This window comes from Anopheles merus, chromosome 2R (assembly GCF_017562075.2).
Source record: "Anopheles merus strain MAF chromosome 2R, AmerM5.1, whole genome shotgun sequence".
Classification (NCBI taxonomy): Eukaryota; Metazoa; Arthropoda; class Insecta; order Diptera; family Culicidae; genus Anopheles; species Anopheles merus.
In genome coordinates, this window is record NC_054082.1 from 34,216,710 (window position 1) to 34,239,217 (window position 22,508).

At 43.0% G+C, this 22,508-nt stretch overlaps 1 protein-coding gene and 1 long non-coding RNA gene across 3 annotated transcripts in view; one reads left to right on the forward strand and one right to left on the reverse strand.

The window, feature by feature from the left end:
* The window catches only part of LOC121603647 (FMRFamide receptor-like), a 71,292-nt gene extending 54,029 nt beyond the window's left edge, over window positions 1-17,263 (reverse strand). For both annotated transcript variants that reach the window (XM_041932693.1, XM_041932692.1), the window contains exon 1: window positions 17,181-17,263. The gene's annotated coding sequence lies outside the window, so the exon portion shown is untranslated. The remainder of the gene's footprint in view (window positions 1-17,180) is intronic.
* Window positions 1-18,339, forward strand: part of LOC121603649 — an 84,522-nt gene extending 66,183 nt beyond the window's left edge. The window contains exons 2-4 of the long non-coding RNA XR_006006693.1: window positions 17,012-17,084; window positions 17,235-17,668; window positions 17,745-18,339. This is a non-coding gene — a long non-coding RNA (uncharacterized LOC121603649). The remainder of the gene's footprint in view (window positions 1-17,011; window positions 17,085-17,234; window positions 17,669-17,744) is intronic.
* Window positions 18,340-22,508: the final 4,169 nt, after the last annotated feature.

Here is a 22,508-nt window from a genome sequence, read left to right on the forward strand (position 1 = left end):
TGTCGGCTAGAATCGCAAGATGGGCTTTGATGCTCGAAGAGTATGAATATGAAGTGGTGCATAGGCCAGGTTCATCGATGAAGCATGTGGATGCGTTGAGCAGGGCACCGGTGATGATTGTGAAAAGCGATCCTATGATAGAAGCGATCAGAAAAATGCAACAAAGTGACGAGCGTGCGAAGGCAATTATTGAATTGTTGAAAACACAACCTTTTGAAGATTTTGTCGTGTGTGATGGGCTGCTGATGAAAGTAGTGAAAGGTAGGGAAGTGATTGTGGTACCATCGGAAATGCAAAGCGATTTGATACGTAGGATACACGAAAAGGGTCATTTAGGAGCTCGTAAGATAGAGGGTATTATCGAACAGGAGTTTTACATTCCAAACGCGAGTGAGAAAATAAAACAAACGATTGAGTGTTGTGTGAAATGTATCCTCGCAGAGCGTAAAAGGGGAAAAGTTGACGGTTTATTATACCCAATCGCGAAAGGTGACGTTCCGTTAGACACGTATCACGTAGACCATTTGGGTCCAATGGACATTACAGAGAAAAGGTATAAATATTTGTTTGTGGTAGTTGATGCGTTTAGTAAGTACACTTGGATATATCCTACTAAAACGACGAATTCATTTGAAGTAATTCAGCGATTAACGACACAGAGTGAGGCATTTGGTAATCCAAGGCGTATTATAAGCGATAAAGGGGCTGCGTTTACGTCAAACGATTTTAAGCGGTATTGTGAGGATCAGGATATCGAGCGTGTGGAAGTTACAACAGGTGTTCCGCGCGGGAACGGGCAGGTAGAGAGGGTAAATCAAGTGATTATTGCTATGTTGCGAAAGATGAGTGTAAACGATCCCGCGAAGTGGTATAAGCACGTTGCCAATATTCAGCGGTGGATTAATTCTAGCCCACATCAAAGCATCGGTGTTACCCCTTTTGAAGCGATGTTTGGGGTACCGATGAGACACGAAGGAGATTTACGACTAGGTGAGCTGATGGAAGAAATTCGAGTGGCTCAACATCACGATCAACGAGAGCAGACGCGAGCTGGTGCCAGGGTTTCTATCGAGAAAGCCCAAGAAGAACAACGGAGATCGTACGACTTACGAGCGCGGTCGGCTACAACTTATCGCGAAGGCGACCTGGTGGTGATTAAGCGGACGCAGTTCGGGCCTGGAAGGAAGTACGCGGCTGAGTACCTTGGGCCATATAAAGTAACCAGTGTTCGCCCTCATGATCGCTATGACGTGGAAAAGATCAATGGCGAAGGGCCAAAAGTGACGTCGACGGCTTCGTCACATATGAAACCCTATCGGTTTTAATGCGGTGGGGATCCTTCGGGGCGAAAGGATCGGTCGAGGAAAGGCCGTGTGAAGTAGGGAAAAGAGATAGCGATATCGTGGCGAGCGCTGAGTGAGCGAAGGAGGGAATTTAAGCGGCGCGCGCTGCTGGGTCGGGAGGTCAGTTGAACGCGAAATGTCGAAGGTGAAGGACGTGCGAATTGGAGAAAAATAAAGTGAACTGAACGAAAGCCATCCATCTTCTTCTTTTGGTGTTAAACTGATTCTTACATATATAGTTGGACCGTGCCAGTTGAAGGCGGTTGGTTGAAGGTGTGAGAGTGCGGCATGTTTGCGCGATTGCTTGCTCTGCTGCAAGCTACAATATGGTTATGAGCTTCGTCATTTAAATAGGAAGAAGTAAGAAGTAAATTTTGATAATTAACGGATATTTGCTTGATGTGTATGTTCCGAATAGTGTTGATAATGCAAAATCTCTCCGTGTTTGTCTAATTAAAATGATCAGTAGAATGATTTATAGAAAGAGAAAAAGTTAATTGCTTATTGCGAGCGTTTGCTACATGTGCAATGTTCTCAGACGTCCCAAGGGTAATTGAAAGTCTAATTGTGAAAAAGACTCTTTTATCAAACTTTAGTGGATAACCGTCTGACTGTTTTTGATCCAACCTGATTCTTGGATATTACGGTATGCCACTACCATCGCAACAACGAGGTGTAGCTTTTCTTTAGGTTATTTATTTATTTAGTCTAATTCCTCTGCGAATATTTGCTCAATCAATTTATATTTGTAAAGATCAATAATTTATCTAGGATGTTTATATGGTGAAGGCTTGATTTTTATACTTATCGAATCGCGTGTATGTAAGCTAACTGTAAGGGTAAAACATCAAAAGACCCAATTCTCGCTAGGCTTACACCATAGGTTTGGCCAAGTATTTATTTGTAATTTCTCTCCAATTTCATTACCAAGTTTATACCAAGCCTGCTTATAAATCGTTCTTGCAATGTTTAATGATCATCCCATTTACAAAATGACAGCCGACATAGTACAGACAGGTAGTATCCATTGTGGCTTTAAATGGTAGTCCTTGTAACAGTGACAGGCATACATACTACGAGCGTATGATTTACAAATCATACACCTCTTCAGTACTGTCAGGCTCCCTCAATTATTTGCCCAATTTATCTAGCCGATACTATCGGACCACCCAGTCGAGTTGGCCATAAACCAGTGGCGTTACCGAGTCACATTGTTACCGGTACGGCTGAGAACTGCATCGTCCTGAAATGCCAATGCCAAACGAGATTTTATATCTACACGGGAGATGCAGACCTCAACACACACACACAAAAAAGAATCCCAATGATCTCCCACCGTTCCGGTGTCATGTACACCACCGGCTTACGTGTGTTATTTTTGTAACATTTTACAGTTCCGCGCGGAACATCAGGGGGCCTACCTTCGTCCCGTTCCCTCTGGTGATGATTTCAATCCTCTTTACACAGTCGATCAACGCAAAGATCACCCGTGTGGGTATGTGTATGTGTGTGTGTGTGTGTTCGTGTGTGAACGTTTGCACTTGGTCGCATCTGTTTCCACTAAAGTGAAGGCGTGCATATACACATACACACCCTGCCCATAGATTTCACTCGCCGATCTCTACCGCTCACCAGCCTGACAGTGGTTTTATGGCCGCGTGTGGGCACGGTGACGACAATGACAACAACAACAACAACAACAACAACTGCAACAACCACTACAATACCAACAACAACAGCGACAGGGCCGACCCCAAAAAACCACCTTGAGTGAGGATGGATGAACCTGTGACGAAAACCTGTCACTTGGTGTGCGACATTGCGCGAGTCTCCCGCGCGACCGAATGCGGGTGAACGCCTGGGACCGAGTCGGATGAAAATGATTGCCTTGTGCAAGCAAAAAAAAAAAAAACGTGTAAAAACGATGCCATGGTCGCTTGCTTTGGGTTAAAAAAAAGGTATATTCCGATGCCGTTGGTTGGTAGTGGTGTGTGAATGGTTAAAAATCCGTGTGAAAAACCAACCAATTCGCGACGCCCACCTTTTGGACGACTCGCGCGCTGCGTATTTTCTTCCGATTCATTCTTGTCAGGGCAGGAGGGGTGGTTTATGCATTTACCCTGTTTTTCCCCCTTTTGCACTTCATCTGGTTGCGATGAGTGCGCACGGAAATGAGATCGAACAGAAGCGAATGATGGTGATGATGATGATGATGATGGAGAATTATTACGCAAAAGGAACACGTGGCAATCTTCATCTTGCGACGCTCCATTTGGTTGATGGTGGATTTGCAAAACAACGCAGACCCATTCTTACCTGCCCTCGGCCCCGCCATCGATCGGTATTGCATTTAGCGGAAATGAAAAATGTGTTGTGCGAATACAAGAACGAAACACAGCAACAAATGAACAACAACAATATGGTGGTACAGTTTGAGTGGTTCCTCCTTATCCGATGGGAGATGCACAGCGGAAGCGGATCTGTGAGAGGTAATTTGATATTTTTCCTCGCCGTATGTTTGCAGCATCGATGTGTGTCTGTGTGTGCGCTTCGTTTAAATAAATACGCCAACTGACAGTAAAAACATCAGGGGCTTCCGGGCTGTGTTTTATCGCGCAGCCCACTCTCCCATAAACCGTGCGGTACAAGATGTTTTATTTATTCATTTTGTGAACCGCTTTTCTCGGAAGCGGGCAAACTTTTTGCCGTTTGCCAAAGCGCACGGCACAAGTCACGGCACAGTGTTCTTTTTTTTGTGCGGCCTCCGTTTCCGGTTTCGAGTGTAAACGCATGTGTGACAAAATAATTCAGTGCAAGCATCTCTGGCCAAGGTGAAGGGTAGGAGGGAAGCCAAAAAAAAAAAGGGAAAAACACCAAAAAACCACCATACGATGTTTACATCCATTTTTTTTTTGGCTGGTACCGCTGGGAATGGGTCGAATGATGAAAATGAAGTGAATCTTTTGCCTCGTCGACTTATTTGATTGAGTCATGCCGATAGGGAGGTCTGTCTGTTTTTGTGACATTTTGATTTGCGAGCGTCGTGTCAGCACGTGGTGCTGTTGTTAAGGATGGTACTTTCTCGCGCACCAAATATTGGCAGGTGAGAATGGAAATGAGTGGTGTCCTGTCTGTCCAGTGCACGGGAGCGTTGTCATCTTATCATGTATGAGCATCGTTGGTCAACTGCCAGAGCGCTTGGGGGGCATTATCTGTTTTATGATGAATTTTGCGGCGTACGATAGTAAAGCCACTTGAAGTATGTCCCTAATGGATGTTGCTGCCACGTTCCAAGAACTGTACACGATTCGCGTACAGGGAAAGGAATGCGAGAATTCGTGTGGTGGTGTTGTGTAGTTGATCACTGTCATAGTTTGCTCAAGAACTGCTAGTAAGTCGTAACTGGTTAGCTTCTTTGAAGTAGAATCGGTTGGAGATGGTTGGAAATAGATGGAATTCCAAACATACGATTTCTACGAATGGCTGTATAATTATGCTTTGGAAGGAACGAAACATGCCATTGTTTCGTGGAGATGAATAATAACCCAAACCAAGCATGACATGTGGATGTTTACGTGGTCAGATTGAAGGTGTGTACGGTACAGTACAATTTAATGAACGATTCAAGTGGTCTTTCAACCGTTTTCGCTCCATTTTATCGCCCCATTAGAAAATTATCGTTATTAAATATAATTTAAATTTGATTCCATTAAGAGTTGCCCTGTTTTCGATAAATAAAAAATCATTTTCCATCGTAAACTCCTTTCCGAGGATGCGAAATGAGAGATGAATGAGCACATCAAAGGCAAACTTTATGTGCCACTTGATTTTGTTTGTTTATTTCTACAACCATTCAGCAATCAACCAACTCCATAATACACACACACACACTCACTTCCGAAGTGCTTTTAACTGAATTCATTCAATAAATACAGAAGGCTAAGCAAAGCATGAAGCACTCTGCTTTCATCAGCTCATAATGCTGTTTGTTTGGAGCAAATTTTAAACGATCACTACATCACTTAGCCGTTTTTGTTGTCCTTAATGGACCAGCTCGGTGCGTCGGTGCAAACAGAAGAGAGGGAGGAGGGAGTGGGGGGGGAGAAAGTGAACGATGGCGATATGGAAAGAATAACGTTCTCGCAATTGAAGTTCTACGTATTTTCCAACGTATAAAACATCGTCCACCCCTTGCCCCCGTGGCTATGTGTGTGTGTGTGTGTAACGAGTCCATTGGAGCGACCGTGTACACATCATATATAATATAATGACAGTGGCTTTTCTCTTCCCGTTTCTCCCTGCTAGTTAGGGAGCTGGGTGGTGGTGCTCGATGATGGTCTCGATAATGGCGAATGTGATAAAGTTTCTCCCATTTTGTCATCAATAAAGTGTACCGGACGCCTCGCTCACTCGCTCTAGCACGCTTGTTGCGTCTCGCTTGTTACGAACGTGTGGCAGTGCTGCAGCACGTTTCCCCGGTTTAGAAAACTTTCGTTTTCTGCCTTTGGTAGGGGGTTTCGATCGAGACGGGCAAACGGGTCCGATTTTCTTTATGAAGCTTCACGTGAAGGAAGGATGTTTGCGGATGGTTAATGTTTTTTTTTTCTTTTCTTCTTCATATTGGTCGCTTCAAGCTCGGTAAGTTCATGCTGTTAAACTAACCTTCCCGTCGTCGGGCAGTGAACGAGATTGTTTGCACTTCTGTATAGCAAGATAGCAGTGGTTGGAGAGATGATTGGTTCGTTTATTCAATAAAAAAAAAGTTGCATTAATGGATTAGAAGAGAACCTCTCAATAAATTACGCCACAATATTTCTTTACAATTAAGTTAATGAAATATTTATTTAAAAAGGGCTCCCTGGGCTGGTGGAACATCCTGTGAACACATTTATAAAATAGTTATTGTTGCGTCCAGCAACAAAGCTCTTTCTTTCGCGAATTTAAAGTTGAAACATCAGTTTTCTTAATTCACTTAATTTCATTAAACTGTATTAAAAATTCACTGAACTTTCTTCTCTTGGCGCGATGGTAGAAAGAGGTCGATTTTCGTCTTCGTGCCCGTTTTAAAACTTCACGCAAAACCGATTGCGGTCATTCCACTTAATTTGCGCAGGTTCATCCGTTGCACGCGAAGCTCCTTCGGGATGAACCATTCCTACTCTCTCTATTTCGCCCGTGTTTGTTTCGCCTGTGCTACCTGTCCCTCTCTCTCACTTCACCACAACGCATCTGTCAAACTAGAACCGCTGTTGGTAAACAACAGTTATAATGAGTGTTTGATGTTCTGTTTATTGTTCTCGATATTGCCTTTCTTTGCCGTACCCAGAAGCCTCTGAATGAAATGGGAACAGCCGTTGTCTAAAGGGTGGCAGGGCACGGCTAACAAGTAATCGTATACCGATAGCGTTCAATTACAGCATTCCCCCTTACAGCTCCCACGTGGTGGTAGAGTAAGCAAAGAAGGGCAAGCTTATAGTAAGATTTATAGCGCTGGCCACCGCCCACATTTGTGCAATCCTTTTTCTCCCATCCCGATAAAACCTCGTTACCGTCCACTGCACACGAACGGTGGCAGGAGTTGAAAAGTGCACTAGATAATTGAAAGGATGCACACATCGGAAGGTTACATTGTCTCGACCCATGCGACGTGTGTGAACTTTGCCAAACGTATTAAAACACTTCTGCAAGGCTGGGCGTTCTGGGGTGGGGTTTCTTTGCGGAAGAGTGTTAACCTTTGCTCTTGCATTGCTGCGTAACCCTTGCGCAAAGAAAACGCTCGGGCATGGAATGACAGATAAGGGCACATACCATTCCAGGGAAATTCTGTACAGCAATGCTTTAATGTTTATCGATACGCACCGATGACGTAAACGTAGCTAGACCGCACACAATCGGCAAGGCTAAACGTATAAATAAAAGCAAATCCTTACACAGCTGCCATTCGGCGAGCGGTCGAATGGGGCTGCTAGTCTAGCCGCAAATAAACAATGTTGTACATTGCCTTTTACAGTGTGCGTGTGGTTTTGCATGGAAATGCATAAAAGCAGGAAACTTTTTCCGAGGGTGCAAGCAAGCTGGAACGCTGCACACCACATGGCACATGTGGTGGTGATAGCTTGCAACAGCTGAAGAAAAGTAATTTACAACATGTAATAATGCTTGTAGTTTTGAAACAAAAGTTCTTCCTGCAAACAAAAACGCATCGGGCCAGTAGTAGATGTAGTACGGTGAGAAAGAGTCCTACGGCGCCCCAAGAAGCGGTGGCAAACACACACAGGAGAACCTTTCCGAAGCGCCTTGTTTTACATGCTAATTACTGCGGGCTGTGTACCAGTTGTTTGCAGTGCAAGCGACTGCAGAAATGGTCATCTTTTTCCTCGAATTTAAATTGAATTTATAGTCTTTTGCGTTGGGTACTCAGAAAGAAAAGAGCACAATCACGCCTAACGAATGTGGAATAGCTCGGCTAGAAATTCTGCTACTTTGAAGAAACAGTAGTGACTTGCTGCAAAAGTTGCACACCCTAATTGTCATGCCTCAGAAAGTTAAACGAAACTCTTTTAATTGGCAACTTACATGGTACAGTTCGGAAGAAGTTCATTGATTCTCCCCAAAAAAAGGACGAAATACAGTAGTGTAGCAGTTTGGGATGATGATGATGCGTAACCCACTAATTGGCTCAAGTATGTATGCATTCGTAGTTTTATCGCATGAATGATTGGCCCGTGGGATAGAGGTTTCGGAACACAGAAAAAAAAGCGCGCTGCCACCGGCACTAATCTGTGCGCTGTCACTCCGGAGGCCAGTTTCACCACAAGAGATTAGCACAGAAATTACATGTGTGCGGTGAGTGAGAGTGCACTACGAGACGGCAATGAATGGATCTGATGACCTGCTTGCCTTTCCCTCTTCCCCTCTCACTCTGATCATGCTTGGACCCTTCACATCCCAGAGTACTGAGTTCTTTACTTGTCCACCAACTTTTGCTTTCGTTGTGTGGTTGCGTCAACTCGTGGAACCAGATCGTGGCAAAACGTTGGCCGACTGTCTGTGTTGACCGGCAGAAGTAAACCATACTGTTGTTTTGCACGTTGTCGTCACACACTGTGGATGACCTGCCCTTGTCAACGGTGCGTAATTGATGGCGTAATCATATGTGAGGGAGGGGTAAGCAGCTACGTTGCTACGGGAACGGTTTGGGAGCGGGATCAGAAAGAAGCGTCCTGTGGGGCGGGTATCGTTTGGCACCGGAGCGACCGTACGTCCCTTGGGTAGAATCAACCGACTTGTAATGGTAACGGTAGAAGCTTTACCAGCTTCGCTACGTAATTGATGACTGTTGCAGTTTCGGGGAGATGATTTCAAAAGAAGGATCAACATCAGGATAATGTTTGGTTCCGTACATGCTCTATCGAGATAACTAAATCTATCTACAATCTTGAGGATAGAAATCAATGGTAAAGTAATTTCAAAATATCATGTTTTTAGGAATGTGTTACAGTAACTGGAGGCAACCCATTAATGGCAATACTACCAGACGTGGATCGATTTTTTAAGTGGATCTTCACATGTATCAAGGACAATGAGGTCTCGCTTTACTGACGTGCACGTTGCACTGTCAAAGACGAAGAATATTTTATTCAGTTCAAGTAACATCGTATGTTTAAATTAGCATCTAATTGGAGTAAGCTCTGTGTACATGAATAATAATGTTCAGCTGTTCACTGTAATCTTTTCTCTTTGCATTTAATTGCCACAGCAAGATACGGTAGAAAAGTTCTAACTCGCTAACGAGCATATCTCATTTGGGGGCACAGAAAAGTTTGTCCCCAAATTGGCACATCTCACTCATAATAGAGTAAACCAGATGACAGTTCCAGTCGTTCATGCAGTATCTCCCGGTAGGGGTTTGTAGCTCTACTCTTTAAGTTGCCAGTGCTGCCGATATGTTAGAAAGGTAGAAGAATTTATTTCATTTGCCATTTGACGCTAGCGTCACAGGGGAATAGATAGAGCAAACCATCCAGAGAATAGAGATACTCCAAGGGAAATATATTGCACCCCAGTACCGGGTCTCCCTTTGCTTAATGCGATGCAATTCTTTACGTATTCCATTCGTTTTTCCGTCGTTCACAGCATACGTTCCTGCGCTGATCAATCACGCCACCTTCGTCATTGAATCTGTGTGTTATTTGATCCTTATTACACATGCAACAGCGCTTGACGCATGGCAGTACAGTTCGGGATCAGTGGTATCGCGGCTAGCATTCCGATAGCACCATTTTCCACCGATCGATGGTGGTGTGCATCGTATGCAAACATTTGCATCCTAATGCAAATCAATCGCCAACAGGCACGTCCTTAGGGTTAGGGACTTTATATACCAGCGGGCAAGTACGCGGTAGCTTCATCTCAGCCTTTCTTGGCGGAGTCAACCCTTGTGGAAGCGGAAAATGCGCACCAAAAGAATCAATCTGTAGCAAAACGCTGACACACTGGGTGGATTCGCTTCAAGTGCCACTGTGCCAAAAACGGTCGCTGACGCATCTCTCGTTGCGAGGTGGCTGGCTTCTATCGTTTCCCCCTTTGGGAGTGTAGTTTGGTGAACCTTTTCCCCACTGCACGAAGTGTTCAAATTTGTTCTTGTGCAGGATGTTTTTTTTTTCGTTTCATAAAAGTGTAAAATAGCAAAGGAATCTTACCATTCCACTCTTCATCTCGGGAATGTTTTACCTTTTATGGAGGTCTCGGTGAAAGGTGAAACACGTGGGGCATGTGAGTGCGTGTGTGTCATGAACAGCTTAATAAATTTAGCCACCGGCGTACCGTAATCCGGCTGGAGCTATAAACGCGAACAGGGTTCCCTAAACTTCGTTTCGGTCGTTCCTCAAATAGCATCTCTCGTTCTCGCTCGCAGTCGAAAAGGCAGAAGCACAACTCCTGCTCCTAAAATGTAGGTTCGCTCTTTCTGTGCAGCTTTGTGGTTCCGTTTTCTTTCTTTTGAAGCAACCCCACAGCCGTAGTAGATCAGCTTTTATACCGGCAGACAGCAGTACAGCAACAAAACTCGCCGTAAACGATGCGTGCAAGGTGCGACGAACGGAAAGTAGTGAAAATTACGACCTTCCCATTGGCAGTTCCGGTAACGCGTGGGCTGCCCCTACCGTGCCCCCAGCAGTGCCTGGAGGTGGTGCCGGATGGTGTGAAAATCTGGCTGATGATAGCAAATAATAGCGATCAAACGAGGGCGGCACGTTTTGTCGATCTTTGGACCATTCTGGATCGATTTGCGTCGTCTCTGTTTGTTTTTTTTCTTTGTTCAGCTAAAGCTTACGTTGCTGTACGGGCATGGTGGTTGCGTGTGTGGGCTCGTACGCAACAAAACCCATCGCCTGCGGCAAGGGGTGTTTAAGGTGAACGTTTCTCCATTTATCTGTCCACTTGATTTACTGACCTTAACCGAAGGGCTCACGAAAGGATGTTGATTTTTAGCGGAGGCTTAATACAACTACATGCTTATCCATTGATATTAGGTTCGTCGTCTGGTGTTTATTTTCTCTTCCCTATTCCTTCCAACTCTCCGGCGTTACCCTCTGCACGTGCTGGAGCGGAAAGTCTTTATTCGTTTAAAAGCGAACCGAGAGCGCCTGGGTGAGTATGTGGTTAGTACGGTGAGTCGGGGACCACGTTATGGCTCGCTGTCCTTCCGGGCAGGCGGCGGTCTGCAAAAATTAACGACCCGTGGCGGCGGTACACCCACCGAAACCGACCAAAAACAAACCATTTGGATAGCAAAAAAAAAGGGCCAGCAGGAGTGTTTTCCGAGAGCTGTAAAAATTCGTTTGAATAGAAGCGCCCTCACATCAGTCAGTCTGTGTGGCTTTTTTCGTTGTCGGGGGAGCCCATTTCCTTCCAGTGCTCGGCACACAAGATTGATCTCGGCAGTGCTGGCGGATGTTTAGTTGCAAAACCGCGCTGCTTGGCTGCTTCCGGCGGGATGGAGCCAGCGTTCTGCAAACCTTTGCCATGGTACCATGGACGGAAAGGTTTTTAACCCTCCCAAAGCGGCAATGGTGGTTGCAATGGTAGGCGCTTTAGTGTGTAAGTAAACATTCGGGTAAAGGATACGGTGGGTTAGATTTTGGGTACTGTGTAGGAAGATGTTTTACAAGCAATTGTTTTTAGCTATAGTTGGTTGTAGTTTACCTAAAACGTTGAATCTTTGGCGAATTTTGCAGGTAGTTATAACAGGAATTGATACATCAGCTAAGGTCTACAGCGCAACAAAGGAACTTTGAAGTTTTCATATTTCTCACTGGTACATGTGCATGCTATTGAAGAGCTAATGTTCTTGCAGTCCGAAATAACGCAGACAACATTTATCTTCCTTGGCCTCTTGTGTAGTTACTCGCTTTAGGTTGAAGGTCCAACCACAACCTTTCGGAACCTCCACTACGTTCGTTCTCTGGGCTCGACGCGACGGGCAAACAAGCAAACAATTTAACCAACGTCGCCACCGTGGAATGGAATTTGCAAAAACTTTCACTGTGAAAGGATTGCGAGGGTTTTTGGCGCACCAGGGCTGAGTGTTTGCTTGCGCAAGGCCACTGAGTCCGGTCGTAACTGGAACGTTTGTTTGAATAAAAAGCATAGCATCGGTATGGAATTTAACAACATTATCCTGCCGTGCCGGATAATCGTTCGTCCCGCATGGTGGAACATCAATAACGCCATCAAGCATATTAAACCATTTAATGTTTCGGAGAACCTCAAACGATTGCTGTGGAATAATTATGCACATTGTTGACCATCCTTTATCGTTTTTGTATTGATTTTATATCGTTGCAGGTGAAAGTTGAGCCTTCTATCAAACCGAACCCCTTCTAGGAAAGCTTAATTACTTTTAAACGTTTATGGACCATGCTTATAATTATATAAATCGGCTCAAGTAGTAAGAATTTTCACCCGAAACTCTGTTCAAAGTTCGAATCATGCAAAGGATCTGAAAAATTAATAAGTTTGATTTGCGCCCACGCCCAATATCGTGCATAATGTGCTTGAGATTATGCAAAGCAGCATGTTGTTTCGCCTTGCCAGACGCCGCTGTGCTTGAAAACGAAGCGGCATAATAAAACAAGCTTGCTAGCCAAGGATTAGAATAGGCTGAAAACATCCTGTCCGTTACGGTAGAAAGCTTTTTCTAATAATCTTTTTTGCATAATTTCTAAGCAGCAAGTTCTGGAGAAAAGGGAAAGGTTCTAAGGTGCGCAAGAATTTTTTAGCAATAAAACTTTGCTCAATCAAAACTACCGATGAAAGGGGGAGTAACTTTGTTTGCCTGATATGGTCAAGTTTCAACCAATGGCAAAGATTTCCCTACAAACCGGTGAACTGTATTAGCCTCTATCGGTACTTCATGTGAAAGTTTTACCCGCATTGGTTTGAGAGGCAGAAAGCATTTAAAAGTTAGTGCCGGTTAAAAATTAGAAAGTTCATTCTTCTATCCAAGGATGATACTAAGCAGAAGATGTGTGTTAACAGTGCTTTAGCAAGAATTCAACAATTAATGCACTGGAACTATGAATTTCAAATCTTTAACATCCACTTTCAATTGATTCACGATGAATCTTTGTCAAATCATTCTTTAACAAAACAACAAAGTTTTAAGTTATAAATTCGTGCCCATTTTAAACTGATTCACCAATTTTATTTCTTCCCATCCCAATTGACTGACACTATGTACAGTAGTCAGCTTATGGAACTTACTGTACCCTTTCCGATGCAAATAATGTGCACTCTTTGTAAGCAGCTTAGTGATGCTTAAGAACCAGATGCAAATGCACTTGCTACAGACCAGTGCAGTCCCGCTGTATTCATTATCACAGCGACAACAGTTTTGCATAAGCTACGAGCGGAACAGCACACGAACTAATTGATTCCCCAAAGTAATTGAAGTTAGAAAACTATCTGCAAGACGTTACCCATTTCCGATGACTTCACATCGCTACGAAACCAAAAAACTCTGACGAAACAAATGAATTATGGATGGGCCTGTTTGTCGACCTTTCGACGAGCTGCATATTCTAACCACAGCACAGTGACTGCTATCGACCCACGTGGTCCTATTATTAGACCGCGAAAGGTCGAAAACAAAACAGTCATCCCTTCCGGGCAAATCAGCTTTCCGGTGTTATCGCATTTCAGGCGGGAATAGAACGTCCTTAAATCCTAGCATTGATCCTCGGAAGTGTGGAAGAATGTCCCGTCCGTTGCGTAAACATTCGAACGTCAACTGCCGGCTGTGATTGATGAACAGAAACCACACAAACGGAGTAGAAAATGTTACAGTGTCGTTTCTAATTAGAATTTTCGCGGTATTGTCAAATGCTAAATTGGCTGGATGTGTCGTTGTTAGCGCAAACAGTTCGCTTTTTTTTTGTTGATTCGAGCTAATGGGCAGGAAGACAGACTAGAGGACGGACAAGCTTGATGTAAGCCGGTGGTTACCGACGTTGGAAACGAATAAAACTCAAGCACCATTCTTGAACGTTTTTTTTAGAGCAGACCCTCAATCATTCCTCCTTTTGGCGCACCGTAGTGCTTTACTTTGTGGAAGTTTTTGTGGTATTATGGGTGTTTGACAGAGTTCCTTTTTTTGTACCATCCCTAAGATGCTGCGTTGTTATGCTTCGTCTGTAAACCACTCGAACCGGATTAGACGCAATTAGGGATATCCTTTTTTATCGAACAGCAGTTGGGTTTCGAACGGTTTTACGCTTTTTTTTTAACGCTGGGCGAATGGAGAGAAGAGGATTGCGGTGGTTAGCGATTCTGAAAGAAAAACACAATAATCATCTACTAATTTGTGGCTGTTTGAACTATGTTTGGGTTGTCCAATGCCTTTGTACTTTTGGGTGGTTTGGAATGTTTAAAATGAGGAAGTTTTCACAGCGCCCATCCGTGGTTGTTTTCTGATAAGCTTGTAAAAGATGAAATTCATTCCTATTCATGTAAAACTGGGACTACACCAACCCTTACAGGAACAGAATTCTAGGCAGTAACAGATTCAATGTAAAGGATTTGTTTCTCAATCCGGTTTACAACCATTAAAGCTTCGAGTTTGAATATTCTGAAATTTCCTAATCCCATCACATTCTTTCCAAATAATCACACAAACTAATTCGCTGAAATGTGCGGTAGCATCGGCAACATATTTGCGTGAGTCTGTGTGTGTGTATGTTTGTTGGGGCGAGTACGAAATAGAAGAAGAAGTGAAAACGTATGTAGCCCCCAGTGCCTGGAAGCAGTCATGTGGTTCGTTGTTGCGGTCGTCACTAAATGGCCACAGTGAACGAGAAGCGAACAGGCGCGCAATGCCGATGGAAGTAACCCGCAAATGATGTCACAAATGATTTGTTTGCATGCACCTGTGCACTTTTACATCCACTCTTTGATGGAAACTAACGAACGGGGTTTATCATCGGTCCCATCAACTGTCGTGCCATCCTTTAATGGCAGTGTCCTGCTGCGGTTGAACCGATCGTTAGGCAAGCCGTGAATTGGCGTTCGAATCGTTACATACGGCCACAAACACGACGCTCCAGACACGATAATCGCCCTACACCCTGCACCTCAACCTGCGCTTGCAAGCCAATCTACAATGCTTTGATCAAAAAGTTAGACCGCTTGACAAATTTGCCAATAATACTTAGCTAACAAAGCGGAACGGCGTTTATTACCGCAACGCAGGAAATGACTCCGGAAATGTTTCCTTTCTCCTAATAATATTGGTTAGTTTTCTTTTCTTTTTTCACTCCACGATATTCTTGTCCCTATAACGATAAAGATAAAGCGAAAGCGGTACGTGCTAACTCACGCTTCAAGCTTCAAGTTCTACAAGTCGTTTGGATCCCTCTGGGTCGTGTGTACGCTACCCGCCGAAGGTGAAAGTCGCTTTGATTTACCCTTCTTTTTATTGCATTCTTATCAGCGATCTTTGCTTTAAGGATTTCGCACCGCTTGCTTTGTGTCTTCTGCTGGAGGGGGAAGAGAAGTTTTATTTACTCAAAAACTCGAAACACACCGAAAACTCTTTTGGGCCATCTGTAAACTTGCAAGTGGTCAGGAAAGTTTGCCATGCGTTCTAGAGTTTCGGTAATTTTTCTTCTTTTTTCGTTTTTTTCTTTGTTAGGTTTTTTTTACGATTTCTCGCTCACATACACATACCTTTTATTGGTATTTGAAGAAATAAAATGAAATTACCAATTGGGAAAGATTTGTTGTTTGGCCTTATGATGTTAAGACGATCAATTTTGCTGTAGGTTTAAACTGATTGTTCAGGGACACAGAACGCGAAACACTCCATCGAATAAACAGTATGAGTTTTATTTAATGAGACAAGAATGGTGATCAACATTGCCATAAGGAATTCCCATAAACCAGATATATGCAGAAGTGTAAAGGTTTAATTGGATACGATTTAACCAAATGATTATGTGTCAACACAGCAAAGATGAAAGTGAGTGTAGATAAAATCGAATATGTTCAAGGTGTGCTTTCCTTCTGTCAAACGATTGTCGAAACAATTAAAATCATGGAGGCTTCCGTTTGGCATGTGTGTGTGTGTACTTTTAGCTTCTGGCACTCCTGCCCGAAGAACGACTATCATCTAGACCAGGAGTGCGAAAGAGGGAAAAATGAAAAAAAAAGAAAGAAAACGAATGCCGTCAGCATAAAATACAGCCACTATTTATAGATAAATCATTCCTCCGAATATAATGTCGCGTCAGGCGGTTGAGAACGTGAACCACCTGGCGTCTCCATTGGTATGGGTGCGAAACTTATCAAAGCATTTCGGTGGGGTTTAGTTTTATTTTGAGAGTGGCAATCAAAATACTTAAATGGTAGTTATTTGTTTTTTTTGCTTTCCATGAAATTTATGATTCTTTCGTGGTACTTCAATAATTGATTTTAGAGGGATATGCCTTAGGTGTATATGTAAATCGTATCGTTCCGTTCAAGTTCATTTTATGCGTATGTTTGCTAAATGGAATGCACAAGACAATTGTTTCAATCCAGGTGTTACCTTAATGAGAAATTGAGCTTAATTTGTATAAATATGTTGTACCATACAAAGATTAAATTACAAATGATGGCTTCTTTGAGAACAAGGGTTTGGCGCATTTTAAGACAGCCAAGTATAGAACCCTGTTTGAGAGAGGTTGCTTTTTAACATTTTTTTTTAAACCAACCAATATTTATTCAACCTTACAAACAAGAAGAAATATCAGCACAAAAAAACTACAAAACACACACTATCTACGGTTACCATCGCAGGCGCTATCTAAAGGTCGCTTTCTGCCTTGCTACATTATCTTAATGGCATTGCAATTCACCCTGTGCAGAAGCCTTCTTTTTACCCTAATTAACGGCAGCCTGCGAAGAGGAAAGATGTTGCCAAGCCGGGTTCAAAAATGTGTATGAAATATTTTGCAGCAACCAAAACAAGAACCAAAAATTTCATAAAACCGTTTCGCTCAAAAACCAACCCTTCCGGGCAGAAATGCGAGAAGCGATAACCGAAACGCAATGTGAGATAATCATTTCTTTCATTTGTAAGTCACGCCCAGATTTTGACCCCCGGTTTGTGTTTTCTCTCCGTTTTGCAGTTAATGGATGGACTGTGTGAAGATGAAGCCAGGTTGAAGTAACAGCTGCGGCACTCCGCGCAATTCCGCTCAGGTAAGTGGAGATGTTATCCATCCGCTGTTGCTGATGTTTAACCTTTGCCTAATTATGATATTTTTTTTTGTTTGAAATCAACTCGTAATAACTTACCTGTTCGTTGCCGTCGTTTCGGTTCGGGTGGTTCGTATTTTCATTTCTTAATAGCTGATTGGGCGCTGTTGGGGAGTGTGGCGATCCAAGCTGCTTCCAAAATGATGAAAAGCACGACAAGTTATCAAGAAGACTCTTTTGCTCGCTTCACGCGCATAGCATTTTTTCGTTTTTTTATCGCTCTTTCGCTTCTAGTATACACGCCGACACACTAACACACACACTTTGCTCAATGGGCTTAAATTAATGATTATTATCACTCGTTTTTATTAAGTACGCGCACAGAACGCAGATTCATTTTTTTGCAGCAATGCTCCCCCTCGAGATGGCAAATCACTTGTTACATCGTGGCTGATTTATGGTTGATTAGTAATTCAGGGCAGGCATTTGCTGCGGACATTTTGACACAACCACAAACACATACACAAACACAGCGTCAAAATCGTGGTACGCAACGGAAGCCAAAACGACTGCTAGACTGGAAAGACGTAAGAGAAAGATGGAATAGAACAGCGTGAATAGAACGTGTGAATTTGACGAAGAATGGTGTGTTTCCTTTTACAGCAAACTGAAATAAAACGCTCATAAACGGTGCTGTCCCATAGAATCGTTGCTTTTGTAAATCTTTAATTGACGGCACATCATTAGCTACCAACAAGGACAGTGTATCGGGCAAATGGCAACACTTTTACGAGCCTTACGAGCAGCTGGTACCAGCCAAGCAGTTTCGATGCTGCGGTTTCGCTTTCACATTTCGACCCACTGCCACGAACTGCCGCGGCCTGTGGCCTAACGAGCAAAAGTTAGCTCATTGAACAGTATCGCACACTAGCCGGCTCTGCCTGATGGGAGAAATTCGAACCATTCGAACGCACTCGCGAACACGACGATGCCAATACGGCATCTTCCTTCATCCTGCTCTTCCCATCGGCAAACGACCGACACTTCCGGGAGATGGGACCTATTGCACTGCACCACCACACTGGAGGACACTACTTTTTTAATTAAAACTACACCACCAACAGCAATCATCGGCCTCGGGCCCGATCATCGTCTCCGGCTCGCAACTTCACGACACACTATCGGGCGGGGCTCGCCAATACCGCCCGTAGCAAAGATATTGCGATCGCGGATTGGATTTGCAACCTAAACTAACTCGCTGGCGTCGGGTTATAGTTAAGTTAAGGCCTGCACGGCCAAAGTAAAAGTAGTACGATTTAATCATAAGCTCTTTTTTTGCACCGCATTAAACCCACTTCGTGAATCTCCCTTTTCTACCGGATCCCATTCCTTTTCGTGTTCATTCCCTTAAGTTGAGAAAGGGATTTATCCATTCCGTCCGATTAGCTAGCGGCCAATTGCGTCCGCTCGATATTTTCTGAACGAAACAATAACACTCGATACACACACCCTCTTCGGGGTGCCGTTGGTGAGAGGAATCGGTGACAATTAATTCGTCTGTTTTGTTCGTGAGCTTTGCTTTTCTCTGTACGATTATGTGTGCGCCTTCCCTTCCCATCAAGGGCAAAACTATAACTCGATGGTTATGGGTTTGTTGATGTTCTGTTGTAACTGACACTTGTATTTATATCCGTTGCTCGTTTGTTGACTGCCATTTGGTTTTTTTTTTTTGCTTTGGTTTTGTTTTGTTCACGCTCGTATTTCACGATATGTTTGTGCTGCAGTGGATTTTTATTTTCACCCAAAACCGAATTCATTCTTCCTTTCTTTTATTTTTACTTTCGTTTTCTCTGCTTCTTTTTTTAAACTCTCGGCAATTGTTTACATGTTATTAGCACATTGTTTCATTGCTTTTTGATGTTTTTTGTTGTGTCAAACCTCGCGAGGTATTTTGAGCTTTTCATATTTTAAACATATCACTCAAATCGTTTCGCGCTTGTTATTGGTCATGAATATCGTTTAGATTGAGGAACATCGTTCCACACCGCAAAGCACTTTTTCTGTATTTCTACTCGCCCCACCCCCAAAATGATCGCACCAAAGATAACGTATTCATCGCAAGGACAAATGCAAACCATCCACGTATCGGGGGAGCGCTCACCGTTTGCTAATTATTTTTATTCATCATCCACATCGTACTATACAGCAGTCAAGAGCAATAGCATTTGCCATCGGTGGGCGAGTAGCAGCGTGCGACACTTTTGAAGGAAATTAAACAAAACGAAGAAAAATAAAACACGCACACACACACGCAAATTAAAAATGAAACGAAAAGGAAAGGTTAAGGATCAGCAAGAGAGGCAGCAAAAGGGGCACAAAAATAGAGACTAATATTGCAGGAACGAAAAAAAAACACACACACACAAACACACAAACCGTTTGTATAAACGCAAACACACCAATATATTACTACACAGTGTTACAATTCGCGGCGCTTTGACACGCCCAGCTAAAAATAGTTGATTTTTTCACATCGCGCCTCATATTTACACAGCAAAGGAGGATCCCTTTTGGGATGATTTAAAATTACGCGAAAATAATAATAAAAAAAGAATACCCCCCCAAGCGCACCACTGTGCAGATCAAAAGGAAGTTGATTTCGAATTCCACCGATGGTAGAGTAACTGGCAATCAAACTAATCACTCGTTTGCATACTTCACTGGGCAATGAATCAATAAAAGTGTTGATTATGTTTCGCTCTTTCTCTCTGCTCTCGCTCTGGTATTCGCTGTTTAAACATGCATTCGATAACGAACGGAGTAAAAGCTAAACCATGTGACGGGCGGATTAGTTGGGAAATTTCTAAAAACACACATTCCGCCCGACGGACACTGACCGAACGACGGACACTCGGATGACATTTACCGGGAGGTGGGTCAGCAGGAGGCAGCGGACGTTGATCGAAAGCGTTCTAGGACAAGGAGCAGTAAATCACACAATGTTATGTCACCTTCACTGCTTGGATCGAACGTATCAACCGCGGAACGCGGGCAATCATGACGATGATCACAAGGCGGCAAATTGATCACTTTCTTGTTTCCGGTTCTGCTTTTTTCCTTGTTTCATTTTTTTTTTAATTTCATTTTGCATCCAAATTTCCCACAGCAGCAAGCCCATACTTATAAATTTAAATATACACTCGACGGTATTCTCCGCACGGGACTAGCAAACCTTTCTATCTAACACACACGACGAACAAGCGGGCCACTGTCATGGTCAGGTTTTCTTCGCCTCCGCCAACGGCAACGCCTTTCTTTCGCCTCCCTCAACACTAAGCAATTCTCTGACCCAGTCGGTACGTCAGCAGCTGGCAAGTGATCGTGTCCGTAGCCGCCAGTATGTTTTTCGTTATTTTTTTTTCTTCTTAATTTGTGACACGCACCACCACCGAACCGGGCAGCACACGGCAATATCCGATCCGTCCGCACCGTAGCGCGTTGGTAAGAAAACTGGGGCGCTCACGGTGCTAGAGTGCGGTTTGAAATTCAAAAAGGGGAACTCACCGGGCGCCGCCAGTGGGTGAATGCGGTGTGCGCGGAGTGCCCACTTCGGATGAGTGGGAGAGCGAGTGTTCGGGTTTAATTTTACCAACCAGCTGATGAACCAGCGCGCGTTTCGTTGCTTTTTTATCTTGTACAAAACGATCACCGTTTTGGGTGGGGGCGATTCGAAATGGGCTGCTGCCGGTTCGTCTAGTTTGTTTCTACGAGGCCGCAAGCGAAAGCGTCGTGATCAATGCGGCGTGATAGCGGGATGGATAGGGCAGCATTTGAAAACGAGAAACATAAAAACAGATTCGTTACTACACACAGAAACCGGCAGCGCAGCCCGGATGATGTGGGGCACGTGGCTGTTTATTTTTCTTTTGATCAGTTACGATCGGTTCGCCTTTGTGGAACGATTAATTTGAGTTTTTTTTCTTTCTTCGTTTCATTGTGTGTTGGGAGGCTGTGGTTTGAAGAGTCTGTTTTCGTTCGACATCGTTTATCGACTAGTAGCGGAAGCTTGCTTATATTGTTGGAAATGAAAAGGAAACATATATTCTGGACATTTTACGTCATCCTGCATTAAAATAGAATATTTTTCGATGTAGGTAGATGGAAATCTTCTACAATCGAATAAAACAAACTTATTTTTAAGTTATACAAGTTACATAAAACTATAGACGAACATTTTCTAGTTCTAGTTTTGGACATACAGTACATAATTTAATAATAAGACATTCTAGAAATTTGTTTAAAATACGTTGGTTAAAGATGAGCACTGTGTAATTTCAAATAATGCCGCTAACCCTGCAAACAAGCTTTTCTTATTCTGTTCCATATACGCGTCCCCCAACTTTCTGCCCCAGATCAGACACTCACCAGTGTAAACAAACGGCCACTCAAACCGACGACTCTGCCTGAGTGTCGTGTTCATTTTCGTCCACTTCGTGTTTGCGTGAGTGCACGACCATTTTCGCGCGCATTTTGTTCAAGAAGAACCGCGTGGTGTGTAGCGTTTTGAATTTCGTGACAACAAGCATCTGAAACACTATTCAAATTAGTAGTTTGTAGTAGTTTATGCACGCAAATGGATTAATCTGACTGAGATATACTCTATGGATGAGCTTATGGGTTGTGAATAGATTGTTTGACGCGGAACAAGCGAGAAAATGTAACAAGTTTGAACTGTATTTTGTAAGTACTTTTCTAATTTAGCACTCGACATAATTGTTAAGAATGTAACCATAAGAAGTACCCCTTATAACGAATCTTTCGTATAACAAGCAAATCTAAATGCTCAACAAATGCCTCTCTTAACGAGTAAAATCTCGAATAATGAACAGTATCGTTTGTGTTTCTGATGCAATTTTTGCTTCCGAGGTGAACCCAAGTTTACAATTTGTAACAGTGATCGTTTCTTTAATTTTGATTATTGCTCAGGCAAATGAGTTTCAATACTAAGAATCGTTCAATATAAAACTATTGCCAGGAGAAAAATAGCTTCCCAAATATTAGTATTATGAAGACATTTTTCAGTTTTTCCAATGCATGTATGCATTTATACCAGCACATTTTCGGTCCTGGAACCAATTATTCACTTTTTTATTTTCAATTTAATTTTCACTTTTTAACAAATTATACGACAATGCATCTCACGCATAACGAGTGAGTCACTGAAACGAATTTAACTTGTTACGCGAGGTTGCACTGTATTAATAAAGCTAATAGCATTTAACGATTATTTACATTTTATTTACATTTTACGATTTTTTTTTAAATCAAATTTCTATGAACACATTACATCATTTAGAGTTTTACAGATAAGACAAATAACACAAAATTTGAACCGTCACTTCAACTTTCATCAAAACAAACTAACCG